The 12,480-nt window shown below is 44.4% G+C and overlaps 1 protein-coding gene across 5 annotated transcripts in view; it reads right to left on the reverse strand.

The window, feature by feature from the left end:
* Positions 1 to 12,480, reverse strand: part of TANGO2 (transport and golgi organization 2 homolog) — a 532,848-nt gene that overhangs the window by 25,228 nt on the left and 495,140 nt on the right. The gene's annotated exons all lie outside the window — the stretch shown is intronic.

Here is a 12,480-nt window from a genome sequence, read left to right on the forward strand (position 1 = left end):
CTTCCCTTCCTGTTGTGAATTCTGTTGTCGAACTCCCTCCTGTGGTCGTGAATGGTACTTCGGCGAGTTCTGTCTATGGGCTCCCTCTGGTGGCTATGAATGAAGCTGCTGCTTCTGAGGTTCCTTACACAGGTGATGTGGTTTATCCTTTGGTTTGCTTCTCTATTTAACTCCACTCAGATCGTTACTCCATGCCAGCTGTCAATGTTTTAGCATTGGTTCAGTTCGCTCCTGGATCTGCCTGGTGACCTGTCTTCTCCTGCAGAAGCTAAGTTCCTTATTGTTATTTTTGCTCATTGTTTCTTTGTCCAGCTGGTTATCCTGATTTTGTCTTGCTAGCTGGAAGCTCTGGGATGCAGAGTTCCCCCCCCCCCCCCGCGAGTCGGTGCGGAGGTCTTTTTTGCACACTCTGCGTGGTCTTTTGTAGGTTTTTGTGCTGACCGCAAAGATTCCTTTCCTATCCTCTGTCTATTTAGTAAGTCTGGCCTCTCTTTGCTGAAACCTATTTCATATCTGCGTTTGTGACTTTCATCTTTTCTCACAGTCATTATATGTGGGGGGCTGCCTATTCCTTTGGGGAATTTCTCTGAGGCATGGTAGGCTATATTTTCTATCTCTAGGGCTAGCTGGCTCTGAGGCTGTGACGAGGCGCCTAGGGAGCGTCAGGAGCGCTCCACAGCTATTTTTAGTGTGCGAGATAGGATTAGGGCTTGCGGTCAGCAGAGCTCCCACATCCCAGAGCTCGTCCTGTATGAGTTTAACTATCAGGTCGGGTGCTCCTAACCACCAGGTCATAACAGTAACAGTACAGCTGGCCCAAAGTATTAATGCATCTCAATAGAGGGATAAGAGGACTTCTGAGACCATTTTTTTCTTCTTTGCACTGTGTTTTGTCTTTCTTTTCCCCTAGACCTTTGGGTGGTTCAGGACACAGGTGTAGAGATGGACATTCAGGGTCTATCCTCTTGTGTGGATCATCTCACTGCAAGGGTACAAAACATTCAAGTTTTTGTGGTTCAGAATCCTATGTTAGAGCCTAGAATTGCTATTCCTGATTTATTTTCTGGCGATAGATCTAGATTCTTGAATTTCAAAAATAATTGTAAACTGTTTCAAGCTTTGAAACCCCGCTCCTCTGGTGACCCCGTTCAACAAGTAAAAATCATAATTTCTTTGTTGCGTGGTGACCCTCAAGACTGGGCATTTTCCCTTGCGCCAGGAGATCCTGCATTGCGAGATGTAGATGCGTTTTTTTTGGCGCTTGGATTGCTTTATGATGAACCAAATTCAGTGGATCAGACAGAGAAAATCTTGCTGGCTTTGTGTCAGGGTCAAGATGAAGCAGAGGTGTACTGTCAGAAGTTTAGAAAGTGGTCTGTGCTTACTCAGTGGAATGAATGTGCCCTGGCGGCAATTTTCAGAAAGGGTCTTTCTGAAGCCCTTAAGGATGTCATGGTGGGATTTCCCATGCCTGCTGGTCTGAATGAGTCTATGTCCTTGGCCATTCAGATCGATCGGCGCATGCGTGAGCGCAAACCTGTGCACCATCTGGCGGTATTCTCTGAGCATAGGCCTGAGCCTATGCAATGTGATAGGACTTTGACTAGAGCTGAACGGCAAGAACACAGACGTCGGAATGGGCTGTGTTTTTACTGTGGTGAATCCACTCGTGCTATCTTCGATTGTCCGAAGCGCACTAAGCGGTTCGCTAGGTCTGCCACCATTGGTACTGTACAGTCTAAATTTCTTTTGTCCGTTACTCTGATTTGCTCCCTGTCGTCCTATTCTGTAATGGCATTTGTGGATTCAGGCGCTGCCCTGAATTTGATGGACTTGGAGTTTGCCAGGCGCTGTGGTTTTTTCTTGGAGCCCTTGCAGTATCCTATTCCATTGAGAGGAATTGATGCTACGCCTTTGGCCAAGAATAAGCCTCAGTACTGGACTCAATTGACCATGTGCATGGCTCCTGCACATCAGGAGGATATTCGCTTTTTGGTGTTGGATAATCTGCATGATGTGGTCGTTTTGGGGTTGCCATGGCTACAGGTCTATAATCCAGTGTTGGATTGGAAATCTATGTCTGTGTCCAGCTGGGGTTGTCAGGGGGTACATGGTGATGTTCCATTGCTATCAATTTCGCCTTCCACTCCTTCTGAAGTCCCTGAGTTTTTATCAGATTACCGGGATGTATTTGAAGAGCCCAAATCTGGTGCCCTACCTCCTCATAGGGATTGCGACTGTGCTATTAATTTGATTCCTGGTAGTAAGTTTCCTAAGGGCCGACTGTTTAATTTATCTGTGCCAGAGCAAGCCGCTATGCGGAGTTATATAAAGGAATCCTTGGAGAAGGGTCATATTCGTCCGTCGTCGTCACCATTGGGAGCTGGGTTCTTTTTTGTGGCCAAGAAGGATGGTTCTTTGAGACCTTGTATTGATTACCGCCTTCTTAATAAGATCACAGTCAAATTTCAGTATCCTTTGCCGCTGCTGTCTGATTTATTTGCTCGGATTAAGGGGGCTAGTTGGTTCACCAAGATAGATCTTCGAGGGGCGTATAATCTTGTGCGAATTAAACAGGGTGATGAGTGGAAAACAGCATTTAATACGCCCGAGGGCCATTTTGAGTACCTGGTTATGCCATTCGGGCTTTCTAATGCTCCATCTGTGTTTCAGTCCTTTATGCATGACATCTTCCGAGAGTACCTGGATAGATTTATGATTGTATATTTGGATGACATTCTGGTCTTTTCGGATGATTGGGAGTCTCATGTGAAGCAGGTCAGAATGGTGTTCCAGGTCCTTCGTGCGAATTCCTTGTTTGTGAAGGGGTCAAAGTGTCTCTTTGGAGTTCAGAAGGTTTCATTTTTGGGTTTCATTTTTTCCCATTCTACTATCGAGATGGACCCTGTTAAAGTTCAGGCCATTTACGATTGGACTCAGCCGACATCTGTGAAGAGCTTGCAGAAGTTCCTGGGCTTTGCTAATTTTTATCGTCGCTTCATCGCTAACTTTTCCAGTATTGCTAAACCGTTGACTGATTTGACCAAGAAAGGTGCTGATGTGGTCAATTGGTCCTCTGCGGCTGTAGCGGCTTTTCAGGAGTTGAAGCGTCGTTTTGCTTCTGCCCCTGTGTTGTGCCAGCCAGATGTTTCGCTCCCTTTTCAGGTGGAGGTTGATGCTTCTGAAATTGGAGCAGGGGCTGTTTTGTCGCAAAGAAGTTCTGATGGCTCGGTGATGAAACCCTGTGCCTTCTTTTCTAGAAAATTCTCGCCTGCTGAGCGCAATTATGATGTGGGCAATCGGGAGTTGTTGGCCATGAAGTGGGCATTCGAGGAGTGGCGACATTGGCTTGAAGGAACTAAACATCGCGTGGTGGTCTTGACGGATCACAAGAATTTGACTTATCTCGAGTCTGCCAAACGGTTGAATCCTAGACAGGCTTGATGGTCGCTCTTTTTCTCCCGTTTTGATTTTGTGGTTTCATACCTTCCGGGATCTAAGAATGTGAAGGCTGATGCCCTGTCAAGGAGTTTTGTGCCCGACTCTCCGGGTGTTCCGGAGCCGGCGGGTATTCTTAAAGAAGGGGTAATTTTGTCTGCCATTTCCCCTGATTTGCGGCGTGTGCTGCAAAAGTTTCAGGCTGATAGACCTGACCGTTGTCCTACGGAGAAACTGTTTGCCCCTGATAGATGGACTAGTAGAGTTATCTCGGAGATTCATTGTTCAGTATTGGCTGGTCATCCTGGAATCTTTGGTACCAGAGATTTGGTGGCTAGATCTTTTTGGTGGCCTTCTTTGTCACGGGATGTGCGTTCTTTTGTGCAGTCCTGTGGGATTTGTGCTCGGGCTAAGCCCTGCTGTTCTCGTGCCAGTGGGTTGCTTTTGCCCTTGCCGATTCCGAAGAGGCCCTGGACGCATATTTCCATGGATTTTATTTCTGATCTCCTTGTTTCTCAAAAGATGTCAGTCATTTGGGTGGTTTGTGATCGCTTCTCTAAGATGGTCCATTTGGTACCCTTATCTAAACTGCCTTCCTCCTCTGATTTGGTGCCATTGTTTTTCCAGCATGTGGTTCGTTTGCATGGCATTCCGGAGAACATCGTCTCGGACAGAGGTTCCCAGTTTGTTTCGAGGTTTTGGCGGTCCTTTTGCGCTAAGATGGGCATTGATTTGTCTTTTTCTTCGGCTTTCCATCCTCAGACTAATGGCCAAACCGAACGAACTAATCAGACTTTGGAGACATATCTGAGATGCTTTGTTTCTGCTGATCAGGATGATTGGTTGTCCTTCTTGCCTTTGGCTGAGTTCGCCCTTCATAATCGGGTCAGCTCGGCTACTTTAGTTTCTCCTTTTTTCTGCAATTCTGGTTTCCATCCTCGTTTCTCTTCAGGGCAGGTTGAGCCTTCGGACTGTCCTGGTGTGGATGCGGTGGTGGACAGGTTGCAGCAGATTTGGACTCATGTGGTGGACAATTTGACATTGTCCCAGGAGAAGGCTCAACGTTTCGCTAACCGCCGGCGTTGTGTTGGTCCCCGACTTCGTGTTGGGGATTTGGTTTGGTTGTCATCTCGTCACGTTCCTATGAAGGTTTCCTCTCCTAAGTTTAAGCCTCGTTTCATTGGACCATATAAGATTTCTGAGGTTCTTAATCCTGTCATTTCGTTTGGACCTTCCAGCTTCTTTTGCCATCCATAATGTGTTCCATAGGTCGTTGTTGCGGAGATACGTGGCGCCTATGGTTCCCTCCGTTGATCCTCCTGCCCCGGTGTTGGTCGAGGGGGAGTTGGAGTATGTGGTGGAGAAGATTTTGGATTCTCGTGTTTCGAGACGGAAACTCCAGTAGCTGGTCAAGTGGAAGGGTTATGGTCAAGAAGATAATTCTTGGGTTTTTGCCTCGGATGTTCATGCTGCCGATCTTGTTCGTGCCTTTCATTTGGCTCATCCTGATCGGCCTGGGGGCTCTGGTGAGGGTTCGGTGACCCCTCCTCAAGGGGGGGGTACTGTTGTGAATTCTGTTGTCGAACTCCCTCCTGTGGTCGTGAATGGTACTTCGGCGAGTTATGTCTATGGGCTCCCTCTGGTGGCTATGAGTGAAGCTGCTGCTTCTGAGGTTCCTTACACAGGTGATGTGGTTTATCCTTTGGTTGGCTTCTCTATTTAACTCCACTCAGATCGTTACTCCATGCCAGATGTCAATGTTTTAGCATTGGTTCAGTTCGCTCCTGGATCTGCCTGGTGACCTGTCTTCTCCTGCAGAAGCTAAGTTCCTTATTGTTATTTTTGCTCATTGTTTCTTTGTCCAGCTGGTTATCCTGATTTTGTCTTGCTAGCTGGAAGCTCTGGGATGCAGAGTGGCCCCCCCCCCGCACCGTGAGTCGGTGCGGAGGTCTTTTTTGCACACTCTGCGTGGTCTTTTGTAGGTTTTTGTGCTGACCGCAAAGATTCCTTTCCTATCCTCTGTCTATTTAGTAAGTCTGGCCTCTCTTTGCTGAAACCTATTTCATTTCTGCGTTTGTGACTTTCATCTTTTCTCACAGTCATTATATGTGGGGGGCTGCCTATTCGTTTGGGGAATTTCTCTGAGGCAAGGTAGGCTTTATTTTCTATCTCTAGGGCTAGCTAGCTCTGAGGCTGTGACGAGGCGCCTAGGGAGCGTCAGGAGCGCTCCACGGCTATTTTTAGTGTGTGAGATAGGATTAGGGTTTGCGGTCAGCAGAGCTCCCACATCCCAGAGCTCGTCCTGTATGAGTTTAACTATCAGGTCGGGTGCTCCTAACCACCGGGTCATAACACCTTCCGAGCTCTGCCATGCGCCCAAACGGTGGTTCTTCCCCACATATGGGGTATCAGCGTACTCAGGACAAATTGGATAACAACTTTTGGGGTCGAATTTTTCCTGTTACCCTTGGCTCTTGGGAAAATACAAAACTGGGGGCTAAAAAATAATTTTTGTGAAAAAAAAATAATTTTTATTTTCACGGTTCTGCATTATAAACTGTAGTGAAACACTTGGGGGTTCAAAGCTGTCAAAACACAGCTAGATAAGTTCCTTAGGGGGTCTACTTTCCAAAATGGTGTCACTTGTGGTGGGTTTCAATGTTTAGGCACATCAGGGACTCTCCAAACGTGACATGGTGTCCCATCTCAATTCCAGTCAATTTTGCATTGAAAAGTCAAATGGCGCTCCTTCCCTTCCGAGCTCTGCCATGCGTCCAAACAGTGGTTTACCCCCACATGTGGGGTATCGGCATACTCAGAACAAATGGCACAACAACTTTTGGGGTCCAATTTCTTCTTTTATCTTGGGAAAATAAAAAATTGGGGGCAAAAAGATCATATTTGTGAAAAAATATGATTTTTTATTTTTACGGCTCTTCATTATAAACTTCTGTGAAGCACTTGGTGGGTTAAAGTGCTCACCACACATCTAGATAAGTTCCTTAGGGGGTCTACTTTCCAAAATGGTGTCACTTGTGGGGGGTTTCAATGTTTAGGCACATCAGGGGCTCTCCATACGCAACATGGCGTCCCATCTCAATTCCAGTCAATTTTGCATTGAAAAGTCAAACGGCGCTCCTTCCCTTCCGAGCTCTGCCATGCGCCCAAACAGTGGTTTACCCCCACATGTGGGGTATCTGCGTACTCAGAACAAATGACACAACTTTTGGGGTCCAATTTCTTCTCTTACCCTTGGGAAAATAAAACAAATTGGAGCTGAAGTAAATTTTTTGTGAAAAAAAGTTAAATGTTAATTTTTTTTAAAACATTCCAAAAATTCCTGTAAAACACCTGAAGGGTTAATAAACTTCTTGAATGTGGTTTTGAGCACCTTGAGGGGTGCAGTTTTTAGAATGGTGTCACACTTGGTTATTTTCATATAGACCCCTTAAAATGACTTCAAATGTGATGTGGTCCCTAAAAAATATTGGTGTGTAAAAATGAGAAATTGCTGGTCAAGTTTTAACCCTTATAACTCCCTAACAAAAAAAAATTTTGGTTCCAAAATTGTGCGGATGTAAAGTAGACATGTGGGAAATGTTACTTATTAATTATTTTACATAACATATCTCTGTGATTTTTAGGGCATAAAAATAAGTTGGAAAATTGCAAAATTTTCTCCAAACTTCCTTTTTTTCACAAATAGAGGCAAGTTATATCGAAGAAATTTTACCACTATCATGAAGTACAATATGTCACGAGAAACATTGTCAAAATCGCCAAGATCCATTGAAGCGTTCCAGAGTTATAACCGCATAAAGGGACAGTGGTCAGAATTGTAAAAATTGGCCCGGTCATTAACGTGCAAACCACCCTTGGGGGTAAAGGGGTTAAGTTGTGTGTGTTGAGTTGCATGTGGCTACATGCATGTAGCGACTTTTGTGAGATGAGTTTTGTGTGGCGACATGCGTGTAGCAACTTTTTGTGTGTCGAGTTGCATGTGACAGGTTACTGTAGCAAGTTGTGTGCAGCAAGTTTTGCGCATGGCGAGTTTTGTGCGTGGCGAGTTTTATATGTGGTGCGTTTTGAGTATGTGCAAGTTTTGTGTGAGGCAACTTTTGCATGTGTTGCAACTTTTGTGCATGTGGCAATTTTTCCGCATGTGCAAGTTTTGCGTGTGGCAAGTTTTCCATGAGGTGAGTTTTGCACGTGTGGCGAGTTTTGCGTGAGCCTAGTTTTGCATGTGGCGAGTTTTACGCGTGGCGAGTTTTGAGCGGCGACTTTTGTGTTTCGACTTTTATGTGGCGAGGTTGGTGTATGTGTGGTGAAATGTGTGCTGAGGGTGGTATATGTGTTCAAGCACGTGGTAGTGTGTGGCGCATTTTGTGTGTGTGCTCATATCCCCGTGTGTGGCGACTATCCCATGTCGGGGCCCCACCTTAGCAACTGTACGGTATATTCTCTTTGGCGCCATCACTTTCACTCTAAGTCCCCCTTGTTCACATCTGGCAGCTGTCAATTTGCCTCCAACACTTTTCCTTTTACTTTTTCCCCATTATGTAGATAGGGGCAAAATTGTTTGGTGAATTGGAACACGCGGGGTTAAAATTTTGCCTCACAACATAGCCTATGACGCTCTCGGGGTCCAGACGCGTGACTGTACAAAATTTTGTGGCTGTAGCTACGATGGTGCAGATGCCAATCCCGGACATACACACACACATTCAGCTTTATATATTAGATGTAATGTAGTGTGTATGAGTTAATATACTTATTCACCTTCTTCGGAATGTTGAGCCATTCCGCTCTTCTTGGTGACGTAACCGCTCTGCTGACTCTCCTGACCTGACCTCTCTATGTACTATATTCTATGACAAAATCACTGACAGGGTTGATCAGGGAAATGCTGTAGATATAGTATATCTTGACTTCAGCAACCAGCAAAGCATTTGACAAAGTATCTCACACAATCCTTATTGAAAAAATGACTCAGTATGGAATGGACAAGGCAATTGTTAGGTGGATTCATAACTGGCTTAGTGACGTGATCTGACCCAAAGAGTGGTCGTAAATGGCTGCACATCCATTTGGAAGAATGTCTCAAGTGGGGTACCATAGGGCTCTGTCCTGGGCCCTGTATTGTTCAACATCTTTATCAATGATTTCGATGAAGGAATCGAGAGTAAACTGATTAAATTTGTTGATGACACAAAGCTAGGAGGGATAGCTAATACTAGAGAAGGGAGAGAAAGGATTCAAAAAGATATAAATAAACTGGCGCAGTCGGCAGCATGTAACTGAATGGTTTTTAACAAGGAAAAATCCAAAGTACTACATCTGGGCAATAAAAATGAAAAAAGCATAGGTAGAATGGGAGGAATAGGGCAAAGCAACAGCATATGTGTAAAAGACCCGGGTATACTAGTAGATCACAGACTAAACATGGGTCTGGCATGTATTAACCCCTTCAAGACCCAGCCTATTTTGACCTTAAAGACCTTGCCGTTTTTTGCAATTCTGACCAGTGTCCCTTTATGAGGTAATAACTCAGGAACGCTTCAACGGATCCTAGCGGTTCTGAGATTGTTTTTTCATGACATATTGGGCTTCATGTTAGTGGTAAATTTAGGTCAATAAATTCTGCATTTATTTGTGATAAACACGGAAATTTGGCGAAAATTTTGAAAATTTCGCAATTTTCACATTTTGAATTTTTATTCTGTTAAACCAGAGAGATATGTGACACAAAATAGTTAATAAATAACATTTCCCACATGTTTACTTTACATCAGCACAATTTTGGAAACAAATTTTTTTTTTGTTAGGAAGTTATAAGGGTTAAAATTCGACCAGCGATTTGTCATTTTTACAACGAAATTTACAAAACCATTTTTTTTAGGGACCACCTCACATTTGAAGTCAGTTTGAGGGGTCTATATGGCTGAAAATACCCAAAAGTGACACCATTCTAAAAACTGCACCCCTCAAGGTACTCAAAACCACATTCAAGAAGTTTATTAACCCTTCAGGTGCTTCACAGCAGCAGAAGCAACATGGAAGGAAAAAATGAACATTTAACTTTTTAGTCACAAAAATTATCTTTTAGCAACAATTTTTTTATTTTCCCAATGGTAAAAGGAGAAACTGAACCACGAAAGTTGTTGTCCAATTTGTCCTGAGTACGCTGATACCTCATATGTGGGGGTAAACCACTGTTTTGGCGCACGGCAGGGCTTGGAAGGGAAGGAGCGCTATTTGACTTTTTGAATAAAAAATTGGCTCCACTCTTTAGCGGACACCATGTCACGTTTGGAGAGCCCCCGTGTGCCTAAAAATTGGAGCTCCCCCACAAGTGACCCCATTTTGGAAACTAGACGCCCCAAGGAACTTATCTAGATGCATAGTGAGCACTTTGAACCCCCAGGTGCTTCACAAATTGATCCGTAAAAATGAAAAAGTACTTTTTTTTCACAAAAAAATTCTTTTAGCCTCAATTTTTTCATTTTCACATGGGCAACAGGATAAAATGGATCCTAAAATGTGTTGGGCAATTTCTCCTGAGTACACCAATACCTCACATGTGGAGGTAAACCACTGTTTGGGCACATGGTAAGGCTCGGAAGGGAAGGAGCGCCATTTGACTTTTTGAATGAAAAATTATTTCCATCGTTAGAGGACACCATGTCGCCTTTGGATAGCTCCTGTGTGCCTAAACATTGGCGCTCCCCCACAAGTGACCCCATTTTGGAAACTAGACCCCCCAAGGAACTAATTTAGATGCCTAGTGAGCACTTTAAACCCTCAGGTGCTTCACAAATTGATCTGTAAAAATGAAAAAGTAATTTTTTTTCACAAAAAAATTCTTTTCGCCTCAATTTTTTCATTTTCACATGGGCAGTAGGATAAAATGGATCATAAAATTTGTTGGGCAATTTCTCCCGAGTACGCCGATACCTCATATGTGGGGGTAAACCACTGTTTGGGCACTCGGCAGGGCTCGGAAGAGAAGGCGCGCCATTTGACTTTTTGAATGGAAAATTAGCTCCAATTGTTAGCGGACACCATGTCGCGTTTGGAGAGCCCCTGTGTGCCTAAACATTGGAGCTCCCGCACAAGTGACCCCATTTTGGAAACTAGACCCCCCAAGGAACTTATCTAGATGCATATTGAGCACTTTAAACCCCCAGGTGCTTCACAGAAGTTTATAACGCAGAGCCATGAAAATAAAAAATAATTTTTCTTTCCTCAAAAATGATTTTTTAGCCTGGAATTTCCTATTTTGCCAAGGATAATAGGAGAAATTGGACCCCAAATATTGTTGTCCAGTTTGTCCTGAGTACGCTGATACCCCATATGTGGGGGTAAACCACTGTTTGGGCGCACGGCAGGGCTCGGAAGGGATGGCACGCCATTTGGCTTTTTAAATGGAAAATTAGCTCCAATCATTAGCGGACACCATGTCACGTTTGGAGAGCCCCTGTGTGCCTAAACATTGGAGATCCCCCAGAAATGACACCATTTTAGAAACTAGACCCCCAAAGGAACTAATCTAGATGTGTGGTGAGGACTTTGAACCCCCAAGTGCTTCACAGAAGTTTATAACGCAGAGCCATGAAAATAAAAAAAAAATTATTTTCTCAAAAATGATCTTTTAGCCTGCAATTTTTTATTTTCCCAAGGGTAACAGGAGAAATTTGACCCCAAAAGTTGTTGTCCAGTTTCTCCTGAGTACGCTGATACCCCATATGTGGGGGTAAATCACTGTTTGGGCACATGCCGGGGCTCGGAAGTGAAGTAGTGACGTTTTGAAATGCAGACTTTGATGGAATGCTCTGTGGGCGTCACGTTGCGTTTGCAGAGCCCCTGATGTGGCTTAACAGTAGAAACCCCCCACAAGTGACCCCATTTTGGAAACTAGACCCCCAAAGGAACTTATCTAGATGTGTGGTGAGCACTTTGAACCCCCAAGTGCTTCATAGAAGTTTATAATGCAGAGCCGTGAAAATAATAAATACGTTTTCTTTCCTCAAAAATAATTATTTAGCCCAGAATTTTTTAATTTTCCCAAGGGTAACAGGAGAAATTTGACCCCAATATTTGTTGTCCAGTTTCTCCTGAGTACGGTGATACCCCATATGTGGGGGTAAACTACTGTTTGGGCACATGCCGGGGCTTGGAATTGAAGTAGTGACGTTTTGAAATGCAGACTTTGATGGAATGCTCTGCAGGCGTCACGTTGCGTTTGCAGAGCCCCTGATGTGCCTAAACAGTAGAAACCCCCCACAAGTGACCCCATTTTGGAAACTAGACCCTGAAAGGAACTTATCTAGATGTGTGGTGAGCACTTTGAACCCCCAAGTGCTTCATAGAAGTTTATAATGCAGAGCCGTGAAAATAATAAATACGTTTTCTTTCCTCAAAAATAATTATTTAGCCCAGAATTTTTTATTTTCCCAAGGGTTACAGGAGAAATTGGACCCCAAAAGTTGTTGTCCAGTTTCTCCTGAGTACGCTGATACCCCATATGTGGGGGTAAACCACTGTTTGGGCACACGTCGGGGCTCAGAAGGGAAGTAGTGACTTTTGAAATGCAGACTTTGATGGAATGGTCTGCGGGTGTCACGTTGCGTTTGCAGAGCCCCTGGTGTGCCTAAACAGTAGAAACCCCCCACAAGTGACCCCATTTTAGAAACTAGACCCCCCAAGGAACTTATCTAGATATGTGGTGAGCACTTTGAACCCCCAAGTGCTTCACAGACGTTTACAACGCAGAGCCGTGAAAATAAAAAATCATTTTTCTTTCCTCAAAAATTATGTTTTAGCAAGCATTTTTTTAGATTCACAAGGGTAACAGGAGAAATTGGACCCCAGTAATTGTTGCGCAGTTTGTCCTGAGTATGCTGGTACCCCATATGTGGGGGTAAACCACTGTTTGGGCACACGTCAGGGCTCGGAAGTGAGGGAGCACCATTTGACTTTTTGAATACGAGATTGGCTGGAATCAATGGTGGCGCCATGTTGCGTTTGGAGACCCCTGATGTG

Source organism: Ranitomeya imitator, chromosome 1, assembly GCF_032444005.1.
Source record: "Ranitomeya imitator isolate aRanImi1 chromosome 1, aRanImi1.pri, whole genome shotgun sequence".
Taxonomy (NCBI): Eukaryota; Metazoa; Chordata; class Amphibia; order Anura; family Dendrobatidae; genus Ranitomeya; species Ranitomeya imitator.